Raw genomic sequence first — 10459 nt, forward strand, 5'->3', positions numbered from 1 at the left:
AGCTGGTCACCTAGCAGGGGTAGGTTTGTGTAGGGGATTTGCTAACATTTAATATGGAGGCTAGAGAAGACGTCATGCACAAGGAGACATTTGGGCGAAGGCTTGATGGAGGTGAGGGACTGAGTTCGCCATTCCTTATTGTTGTATGGTTCCTGGGGGTCTGTCTACAGATCCCACTGAGCAGAGATAAAGAACACCCCAACGGTTGTCAAAAAATACATTAAAATTTTTTTTCTTAAATGATACAAATGAACTTATTTTATTACAAAATTTATTACTTATTTACAAAAATTTGTGGCTACGGGGGCTTCCCTGGTGGCACAGTGGTTGAGAATCTGCCTGCTAATGCAGGGGACACGGGTTCGAGCCCTGGTCTGGGAAGATCCCACATGCTGCAGAGCAACTGGGCCCGTAAGCCACAACTACTGAGCCCGCGCGTCCGGAGCCTGTGCTCCACAACAAGAGAGGCCACGACAGTGAGAGGCCCGCGCACCGCGATGAAGAGTGGCCCCCCCTTGCCACAACTAGAGAAAGCCCTCGCACAGAAACGAAGACGCAACACAACCAAAAAAAAAAAAATTTGTGGCTACGAAAGGAGAAGGTGAGAGGGGGGAGGGATAAATTAGGAGTTTGGGATTAACCGATATAAACACCACTATATACAAAATAGATAAACAACATGAACCTACTGTATAGCATAGGGAACTATCTTCAACATCTTGTAATAACCTATAATAGAAAAGAATCTATTATATATATCACATGTATATCATATATATCACATGTATATCACATGTATATCATATATATATATATAACTGAATCACTTTGCCGTACACCAGAAACTAACATAATATTGTAAATCAACTATGCTTCCATTTAAAAACAAAAAGAAAAAAATGTTTTTCCTTCCATTTTCCTTGAGATATAATTGACAAATGGCACCGTATAGTGTAAGGTGTACAGCATATGATTTGACTTACATACATCATGAAATGATGGTACAAAATTCCAGGTGTAAGATAAATAATTACTAGGGATGTAATGTACAACACGATTAATATAATGAACACCGCTGTATCTTATATATGAAATTCGTTAACAGAATAAATCCTAAGAGTTCTCATCACAAGGAAAAATATTCTTTTTCTTTTATTTTGTATCTATAGGAATGATGGATGTTCATTGAACTTATTGTGGTAATCATTTAAAATGTTGTTTTTAATAATCGCGCTCTCAGATTTTATAAGATCTACAATGAGTAGCCGAGGAGGCTTTGGAGCCCAGCAAATATGGAGTCTCGGCTCTGCTATGTGACGTTGAACAAGTTATTTCATTTCTCACAGCCTGATTTTTCTCACTTGTGAAGTGAGGGTTATAAAAACCTCAAGGGTTATTGTAAAGATTAAAAGAGTTAATATGTATAAGGTGCTTTGAACCATTCTGGCAGATAAACACTCAATTACAATCCATTATTGTTGTTCTTTTCTCCCCATGTTTTCGGTGGGGCATCGATACTCAATGTAAGTGCTGTTGTGTGCAGGACACAGGGATATAATCAAGGGCGATGGAAAAAGAGTTTGGGAGAAAGAAGGCCGTAAAGAAGGGGATCACAAAAGATGAGTTAATTCAGGTACTTATTTTTAAATGATTTTTGAGATAATTGCAAAAATTTACATGCAGGTATAAGGAATAATTTAGAGACATCGGATATACCCTTCACTCAGCTTCCCTCAGCAGTAACATCTCACATTACTATAGCACAATATCACAACCAGGAAATGCATAGTAGGTACTTCTCATTCTGTTACTGAAACTAAGACCGTCATCTTCATGGAACTGAACAACCAGTGCTTCCTCCTTGAGGGTGGAGAGCCAGGGGCCGAGGAGTGTAGGCCCATGGTCCTTATCACGTCAATGATGGCCCACTGCAGTGGGCGCATCACCTTGCTCTCTGCTCCAATCCACTGTAGACCACGGCCTGTGCTTCTGATAGGATCACTTCTTAGCAGTGTTCTCTCTGGCCTTAAGCATAGTCAAACTTACGGCTTACTGACTGTTTATTATGGCCGCAGGCTCTGTGCTAAATATTTTTCATGCGTTACCTCCATCTTTACAACAGCCCTAGGTGATAATATTGTCCCCATTTCATAGATGATGAAACTGAGGTCTTGTATGGTTAAGCAGCTTGCCCAGGTCATGTATCTAGGAAGTAGGAGAGTTGGGATTAAGATGCAGACCACCTGATTCCAAAGCTATTCTCACCAACCCACACGCTCCTCACACTCATGGCAGAGTACAGAGGAAAGGGACAGGGTTGACGGGTGTTTTCTTGCCTTCCTCAGTGAATTCACGATTGAGTTGGGGTGGGGCAGAATATAAAAACATAAATGATAGTACAAGGCAGTATATGTAAAGCACTAATCCAGGGTGATCTAGGCACCCAGGGGCAGGGCAGCTGGGAAAGGTCTTCTGAAGGAAGCGAGGGGAAATGGGCTGGGCCTTGTGAAGAGGCCTTGTCCGGCAGAGCTCACACTGTTATGACAGTCATGTCTGGTTTCACCCCACCTTCCCCTGTCTCCCTCCTGACCTTAACCAAAGGGATCTGTAGTAGACTTACTTCAGAATACATAATCATCCTAATAGCTGGCGTGTACAGTGTGCCCGCATTGGGCTAGTCACTGTTTTAAGTGCCTTATGTATCGTAACTCATTTAATCTTCACACGAACCTAGAGCATAGGTACTATTATTAGCCCCATTTTACAGATGAGGCTATTGAGGCACAGAGAGGTCAAGTAACTTGCCCAAGGTCACCCAGTTAGTAAGTGAAAGCCAGGATCTGAACCCAGGCGGTTTGGGTCTAGACTCCCCACTTTGGAGTCTACTCCCGCCCTCTACTTTGCAAGTCCTTTGTACACATCTCTATAAAATCTCACCCAGTCAAAACTCAAGTGAAATAGCACAACACCCATCACCCAAAGGGGAGCAAGCACTTTCTGAGCAACAAACTTCTGTGATTGGCCCTGGGCCCAGTGATTCACATTTCATTTTCACTACAGTCCTGCAAGGTTTGTATACGTGAGGAAATTAAGCTTCAGAGATATTAAGTAACGTGCTCAAAGGCTGAGATTCCCACCCGAAACCTATGTCCTCCTCTGTATGTAGCTCATGTTTCAAATCCCTCTTTCTCTGAGGCCTTCCTCTCCCCATCACCCAGCAGCCACGCATCAGGCCCTGCTCCGCGCTGGCCACACGCACTCTGTACCTATTTAGAAATTTGCACACATGGCCTTAATGGTTTTCTCAGCAATACTCCTCCCCAGGCAGGAGTGGCCCAAGTGTCAGGAGACATGGGGCCTGCTTTGTAGGGCTTATAACATCCTCAGATTCCAGATCTGGAAAGTACCCAGAGATAATCAGACCCACTACTCACCCCAGGGAGGGTCTCCTTCTACAGTGATCCCTGATCATTTATTCATTCAGCGATAAATTCATTCAGCCTACTACGTGCCAAGCGTGTCCTGAGTGATGGGGATATGGCAACAAACAGGACAGGCAAATCCCTCATCTCCAGGAAGTTCCATTCCGGTTGGGGGAGACTGCCAAGAAACATGATTAAAAAGTAGAATCTATAGGATGTTGCTATATGGTACGGAGAAAAAAATTTAAAATAAAAATTAAAGTATGGAAGGGGAAGGTAAAGAATGGGGTGAGTGAGTGTGTGTGTGTGTGTGTGTGTGTGTGTGTGTGTGTGTGTGTGTGTGTGTGACAGACAGACAGAGAGGCAGAGAGAAAGAAAGAGAAAGAGTGAGCTTGGGTTGGCCAGTGGTAACCTCTCTGAGGATTTCTCCCTCAAAGTCCGTCAGCCACTATTTGCTTGAATACGTCAGCTACAGAAAAGTCATTCCCTAAAAGGCACTCGTTCCGCTTTAAGCAAGCTCTGCTTGTTCTGCAGTTTATCATATCTTCTCCCAGTGACTTCTGTTCTTCATCCTGAGTTCTGCCTTCAGTAGCTGTACCCAGCAAGCCTAACACCCTCTCCCAGGGCAGACCACCCTCCACCTGTTGGAGGACATCTGTTTCCTTTCAGTAGTTCCCCATAACCCTAACGGCCTCAGTTCTTTCAGCTGGTTCCTGAATGACATGGTTTCAATACCTATCACCCTGGTGGCTGCCCTCCTTTGAATGCCCTTTATCTCAAGAACAGAACATTTCCCTCTATGGTGAGTTGATCAGTGCAGAATATTCTAGGCTACTGCTCCCTGGATATAGACCCAGTACTACACAAAAACAAAATGAAACATGTTTTTAAGCTTTATGCTAATCAGAGCTCAGTCTCCACTGGGGGAAGCCAGTCTAGACTCGTCAGAACCTGGAAGCTAGGAGGCCAGTAGAGGGGAAGCCTCATTCAGAGTTAACTCTTATTTTATACACAATTCAAAGAAACCTCATTGTCTGATGTTCTAGCCCATAAACACTTAGAAGGAATAACTTCAAGGAAAACATGCATTTTGAAAGGCAAGCTCATTGTAAGAGCCAGGAAGGGCATCTGATAACTTCACAGGTGAAGAGTAGACAAGACTATAAAAAGCTGTCCAAAAAGGTCAAGAAGAGGAACATGGAGGCATTTGCCCAACATTCTACAAAAGACTGTGGGAGGTTCATTGCACCATTCACAGCTTAGTGAACAAATGTCTCCACTCTTGGTGTTGATCCTGTGGCAGCATCAAACCAGTGAAGTTGTTCCTAAAGGCAGAGAGGGATGCGATGTCTTTAATACATTTTCTATATTTTTAAGGAATTAAAATTTTAAATTACTTTTATGGTAAAATTTTTCTGATTTGGAGAATCTCACTCACTAGCAGGTTCTGAAAAATAAGGATTTCTGTATTAATAGCCTCTTGAAATCCAAGTTCCCTCTGAGAGTGACTCCAGCAACTTCAGAGCTTATAAATACCCTACATGTACCCTTCAGTCCTTTAGCCTTCAATCTAGGAGTTGAAAGAAGGGATAGTTTTCTCAGTATCACTGAGCTCTAAAATAGGAACCTAAGAGAGAACAACTATAGTGGCCACGTTTGAGAGAAAGAGGCAGAGATGGCGAGGGTCTGGCTCTACTTCGGAGCAGCCCCAGTTTGGGCCGGTTATACAGATACACAAAAAAGAAGTTTCTCAGTGCAAAATGGAACTGTCAAGATTGTTAAGTGACAGCTAATAATCAGGGTTCAAAAGTTGCATGGGGAAGGGGAGATGAAGGAGAGGGAGGAAAGAAAATATTCCCCAGAGAGTCCTGCTTTTGTTTATCTCCCTTTCAGCCCAAATGATGCTGCCTTTGCCTCCTGATGTATGTTAGGAGACACAGCTCTCAACTTACACATTGATTTTGGATCTCACCGAAACGCGGGCCCAGTTTCTGTGGTATAGGAGAATCATTACTTGAAAGGTTTCAGACTTTGCTGATCCCATGAAATGAGATGCTGAGTTTTAGTATCATTCTCATTATTGTCTCATTAATATCATTCTAGAGTCTCAAAAGCTGGAAAACCCAGACACCTGCTCATTGCAAGATGCCGGCTACTCTATAACCAATGTAAATTCCCTGTGTTTTCCCCTTAGTATTTATCATACCAACTTGACTTTCCAAGTACTTAATTTGTATTTGTAAGCTATTTTCTTTTTTTATTTCATGAATGGAGTTGACAACTGGACTGTAGTAGGAGAAAAGGACCTCTGTTTTGTTTAGAATTGGCAAGTAGGTGTCATTTTGCAAGTCAGTTCTGGTAGATTTGATGGAAAAGCCATGTTCTGAAGAATATTGAAACTGCTTCCAAGTTCAGGAGGGAAGCGTTCAGAGATCCATTAGCAATGTCTGCCCCAGCACAGGACTGGGAGTATAGCATGCCTGTCGAATATTTGTTATCGGTGGCTTAGTTCAACAAATACTGAACGTCAAGTAGTGTGCAAAGTGCAGGATTTTGTTTGGTTTATATTATTTTTGTTTTAAATAAGGAAGACATTGTTCCTTTATTTAATGTAATAAATGGTGGACACGTGACCAAACAACTGAACTCCAGCGTGCAATACGCAGTGATGAAAGTATATCGAGGTCCAAAGGGTCAGAGAGGAAGAAGTGGGATGACGTATCAGGGAAGCTGGTCTAGAGGAAGGCCTGACATCAGCAATTTCAGAAGGCCGGACGGCCTCAGCTTTGGTCTGAATTCATCCCTTCTCACCTCAACCACTAACAAATGGCAGAGCACCAGTACATGACCAGTTTCTGGGCAGATTTCCCACAGGCATTTTAATAAATAGCTCATATAGCTCTTCTCTCTGTCATCCACAGCCTCATCTCATTCTCAGGAAATCCTGGCTGGATGCCCCAAGTGTAGAGCGTACCGCCCTGTGGACATCTGAAGGGGCCGAGGCAGGACTGCATAGAGAGCACTCTAATGGGCTCAGGCTTTCAAAGCACACATGCTAACAATGACAGAAATGGCCCAGAACCAAGGACAATTTTTTTTTCCCCAAGGACAATATTTTTTTAAATGCATAAGCTTTATGAGTCATGTCAGGAGGGTCAAAAATCCAGAATAATCCAAGGTTTATGAAAAATGCTAAACAAAAGGGCTATTTGTAAGTTTGTTTGGACCAAAGCCACCAAGTAAGACTAATTTTGGAGGAGAGGTGGATAATGCTAACATATACAAGAACATGATAAGAAAAAAATCATAATTACAAAATTATTTTCCATCATTTTCCTCTGTATCAGGTGTTTCACACAGGTGGTGCATCAGACTCACCTAGAGTGTTTGTAAAAATGTATATTCCCAGGCCCCATTTCAGACCTACTAAGCCGAAATCTCTGGAAGCAGGTTGGAGATGTGCATTTCTAACAGCTCTCCCTCCTCCAAGTGATTCACATGTACTCGAAAGGTTTAAAACCACTACCCTTAAGGACAGAATGACAAGGGCTATAAGGCAGTGAAATCCAAGATAAATGAGAAGGTGGTGAGAGACCCGGCTGCTTCAAATGTGTTTAATTCTGCAACTCCTATGAAATACATCCAGGATAAAAAAAAATAACCTGCAGATGCGATTCTACAAACATCAACATTAGTCTTTAAGAAATCTTGGGAATGGCATGATCCCTAGAAGGTGGAGACAGGCAAACATTGGTTGCCATTACATGGTAAAAGGGGAAATTCAATAAAATACAGAACTGTCAGCTGTATAATGGATTCCCAGTGTTCCTAAACACTTAAAAGTAGAGTGTTGATCATTAACAGTCAGCCTGGAGTCATCACAAATAAATCCATACATGTCTTTTATTTTAAGCTGCAATAAACCCTTGTTGAAAATAGTCATTATAAATTATAAATAAAAACTGCATACTAAACGGATCTCATTTTTTTGATAAGTCTGTTAGAACAGCAGAATGATGAAGTTAGTTTATGCTGAGTTTTTCTTAGGCATCTGACAAAGTGTCTCATGGTATGTATTGAACAAGATGGAGAAATCTGAGAAAATTGATAGGACTAACCCTTAATATTTATTGAGAGCCTACTTTATGTCAGGAACTCTACGAAGTGTTTTGTGAGTACTAATTAACTTAAACATCTACCCATTCCTATAAAGTAAAAAGAATTGTCCCATTTTACAGATGAGGAAACTAAGCAGAGCTTCATCAGGTAACTTGCCCAGGGTCATATAGCAAGGATATGGTGGGGCTAGGGTTGAGAGGTCAACTCTGAGATCAAAGCTTGGGTGCCTACCAACTGCACTATATCTCAGATGCATGGAGTTGCAGCTGGGTAAAATGCTATGTCCAGAAAGAGTCAATCTGTGGTTCATGCCAACCTGAGGGAATCACTAATGGCTGCCATGGCTCTACAAAACTGTCCCAGGACTGCTCAATATTTTTATTAGTGACTTGGATAAAAATATAGAGGTTCGGCTTATCAAATTTACACATGGCGTAAAGCTAGAAGGAGGGATAGCTAAAACTGTAAATAAGAGAATAATGATCCACAATGATCTTGGCAGATGAGAACAACAGACCAGAGCCAAAAAGACAAAATTTTTAAAGGACCATGGTAAAATCCTATACTCTGATTACAAAAGAAAGTATGATCAGGAACACCCAGCTTAAGTGCGTAAGACAAAACCTAGGAAATTAATTAGATCTATTGATACAGTCAGTCTCCTATAGATTCATTCAAAGGGATAAATATGCAACGACAACAAAATGACCTCATGTACTTCTTTGTCTAACTGGCTCCCTGACCCACACCCCTCCCAAGCTGAAACTACCGTATTTCATCTAATTTGAGAGGCCATTGATTGCAAGATGCACCAGTGGCTTCGTACCACTGAGAAAGGAGGAGGGAATGCCATCAATTAAACTAGGACACAATGCTTTCATATTACTTAGCATTTTATTTTATAATGATTGAAGGAACTTTTTAAACTTTACTAGCTCTTTGAGGAAGATGCAGTGGCTGTGGCACCTCCTGACCTTCAGCTGTTAGCTCGTGTGCAGGAAGTGAGTGAGGAAGTTTTTAAGGATACTGGAAAGACACGCTCGGAGCCAAAGAGAGGGATTCATAGAATCAGAGTCGCATTAACCAGCTGCAATGGAAACGAAACCCCTGCGGAAGGTGTGAGCATCTTTATTAGAGGCACAAAGGAAAAGAACGTCAAAGTGAAAGGCCTTGGTGTCCCACTAAGACCCTGAGAATTACTACAAGAAAAATTCCTTGTGCTGAAGGTCCTAGGACTTGGGATTGCTTTCAGAAGAGAGTCCAGGGAATTCCTGGGCGGTCCAGTTGTTAGGACCCTATGCTTTCACTGCTGAGGGCCCGGGTTCAATCCCTAGTAGGGGAACTAAGATCCCGCAAGCCACTCAGTCAAAAACAAGCAAACAAACAAAAGATGAGAGTCCAGAGTGATCACTGATTTGCACAGCTCTTCTGAGATTGTTCAACAGATTACTTCAATCAATACAGAGCCAGGAGTATAGGTTGAAGTCACCATTGCTGGTGTTGAAATTAGCTATTTTAATTAATTGCTAAAAGAAGTTTAATAGACATAGATTTTATCACATCAATTGTGCACAATATGAAAGGAACACATAAGAGAAATAAATAGGTTAGAGTATTCCCCAGACTTCTCATTCAGAGTCCAGTCTTCGAAATGCATTTCACTTCAGAGTTGGGTATATATATCCTGTTTTTCCAAACACAGTCATCCTCTGTGCCAGCAGGGGTGTCAGTTATGCAGGATTTCTTTAAACAGTTCTTTGGGGCCTTCCCTGGTGGCACAGTGGTTAAGAATCGCCTGCCAATGCAGGGGACATGGGTTCGATCTCTGATCCAGGAAGATCCCACATCCCGTGGAGCAACTAAGCCCATGTGCCACAACTACTGAGCCCACATGCCACAACTACTGAAGCCTGTGCGCCTACAGCCTGTGCTCCGCAACAAGAGAAGCCACAGCAATGAGAAGCCTGCGCACCGCAACGAAGACCCCTGCTCTCCGCGACTAGAGAAAGCCTGCGAACATAAACGAAGAGCCAACGCAGCCCAAAATAAATAAAATTTTTTTTAAAAAAAAGGTCTTTCGAGGATGTTTTTTTTCCAAGTCAATGACTCCAGCACCTACCCCCAAGTTTTAATACAGCTGCTTTCTTGATTCTTTTCAGAAGGTGTCAACAGAAGAGTCCAGAAAACAACCAAGATTATATTCCTTCCTGAAATGGTCCTTAAATGGTTTGTTGAATGAAAAGTTGATGAGTTGCTGTTGTCCATTTGTACCATTAGAAATATAAAGCAGGTTGGCACAAATGCAGGTGGCCACTGCTACATATTGTCTGTCACCTGGCCAACAACAATTATAAGACACCACTGATCAGAAGAGGCATCCTAATCTCAGAGATGTTAAATGTGAAAAGATGTGTATCTAAGAATCAATCACATCCAATAATTATGTTCTACTTGCAGGCTGAACCCAATCCAAACTTTGGAATCTATGCTGTTCCATGACAAAGGAGGTTCAAGAGACTCTTACATTCAAAGATTTAATAGTCACAGTTCTGTTTACTCTGTGTAATGTAATCGAATCATCCATAATTTTGCTGGGAGAAGTATTTGAATCCTCAGCTTCCAGTTTGGGGCAGGAGTCAGTTGCCCAGCTGGAGAACGACTTTGGCTAATTGACATCTAGTAGCCCCACCTCAATGCATCTTCCTGGTTCTTTAAGTCTCATGGAATGGTTAGTTGTCATCACATACTCATCAACTATTTTTCCTAAAATAGCAGTCATGAAGTTGGGGATTTCCAAACAACACAGAATGCTAATTTTATAAATATTATACAGAAGAGCATAAAAATTGAACTCAGGCTAACTTGAGTTCGATTATGACACTCACTAGATGTAAGATCTTGGCTGAGTTTGTGTTTCT

At 41.9% G+C, this 10459-nt stretch overlaps 1 pseudogene; it reads left to right on the forward strand.

Moving 5' to 3' along the window:
* Nucleotides 1-1567: 1567 nt before the first annotated feature.
* Nucleotides 1568-9064, forward strand: LOC101333059 (small ribosomal subunit protein uS10-like; annotated as a pseudogene).
* Nucleotides 9065-10459: the final 1395 nt, after the last annotated feature.

This window comes from Tursiops truncatus, chromosome 17 (assembly GCF_011762595.2).
Source record: "Tursiops truncatus isolate mTurTru1 chromosome 17, mTurTru1.mat.Y, whole genome shotgun sequence".
NCBI classification, from domain to species: Eukaryota; Metazoa; Chordata; class Mammalia; order Artiodactyla; family Delphinidae; genus Tursiops; species Tursiops truncatus.